We start from the raw sequence: 1473 nt of genomic DNA, 5'->3' as shown, positions 1-1473 counted from the left end.
GGGCTAAGCTACCAATGCAAATTCTTCCAGGGGACATCTGGGTATTTTATTAGAGTGAAGCAGGCCATCTGGGGGCATGGCCTACTCGAGAGAGTTTTCTGAGTTTAAAATGGGCTGAGTCCTTCCTCAGAGTCAACTGCTTGTGTCCTTGTTGGAATGTGGGCCCCAAACCTTGGTCTATTGTTTTGTTTCCTCAGACAAGCCAGGAATGTGGATTTTTGAAATGTGAAATCCCCCAAATGTCTATATAGCTAATTTTAAAATGGACAATGATAAAAGCATGAAGATCAACCAAAATATGACAGTGGGCTGAAACTGGCCCATGAGTGGCCTGCAGGTGTTTGCTAGACTGAATTATGGGGTGTATGAAAGAAAACCTATCCCTGCTCTGGTGAGGTGAGCTTGTCTTGTGGAATTCTGAGGCAAACAGCTTCAGATCATGTTGGGTGGAGAGAATGAACTGGAATTACCAACTTCTTTCCACTCTGGGAAGCTCCCTGCCTCCCCCTCTCCCTGCTATGCCTGGAGTTATTGGCCAGAAGAGGGACACCAGAATTGTTTCTTTGAGGGCAGTGAAGAGTGTGGAGTGGGAAAGACAGAGAGAGTTTTGAAGTTTTTCCCACAGCTGAACTGGGAGAAGGAAAGAAAGAGAGAAGGACAAAGACCCACGTATTGGGACACCATACCTCAGAGGGAATTTATTGGGAATTACCACACCCTCTTCCCACCAACCACCTATGTGGCACTATACAGTCAAAGGACTTAGTTATACAAAGTCACATCTCCCTGCTCAACTGCCCATGCCACCTATCTCACCTGGAAATAGAACTGCACACATTTCCAGCACAGTTCCCTGTGTGCTTGAAGTGGGCAAGACTAGTCAGGAGGTACCGTGAAGGGTCAGTAGGCACCGTGAAGGGTCAGTAGGCACTGGTTTTGCTGGGATAGTGCCAGAATGGGGTTTCTGGAGGCAGCAGACCTCCATCTGGTGAAGCACCCGTCGGGGGGACGGGGGTGGGATACCTGTGGCTTCAGGCAGGGGCTGAGAGAAGCATGGGCAGTCAAGTATTCTCCATGCCCTGGAGAGAAACATTAAGCTCAATCCTTTGTTGCCTCTCTTCTGTAAGGATGCAAGCCAAAGCATAGCCCCGAAGGATGAAGAACAGTGAGATGAGTGCAATATCTGGATCGAGCAAGTTTCCATTTTTCTGGATACAGTGCTTTCCAAATGCAAGGTGGCACATCTCTTATGATCTGAGAACTCCACTAACTCATTCTTGAAAAAAATTGTTTATTCAGTGTAGGGGAAGTGAACCAAGAACTTCATGTCTGAGATTTCTTGCTCCTGGGCCCTCTGGAAACTATGAGGAAACTCCCCACAGCCCCTCTGCCATGGAGCACCAGGCAGTGTGTTTAAGCTGAGGGCTGGGCTCTGCTCAGCAGGTGTGGCATGATATCCCTGATAGAATAAAA

This window comes from Oryx dammah, unplaced genomic scaffold (assembly GCF_014754425.2).
Source record: "Oryx dammah isolate SB20612 unplaced genomic scaffold, SCBI_Odam_1.1 HiC_scaffold_23, whole genome shotgun sequence".
Taxonomy (NCBI): Eukaryota; Metazoa; Chordata; class Mammalia; order Artiodactyla; family Bovidae; genus Oryx; species Oryx dammah.
The sequence above is the reverse complement of the archived record's forward strand: the minus strand, read 5'-3'. Positions refer to the sequence as shown.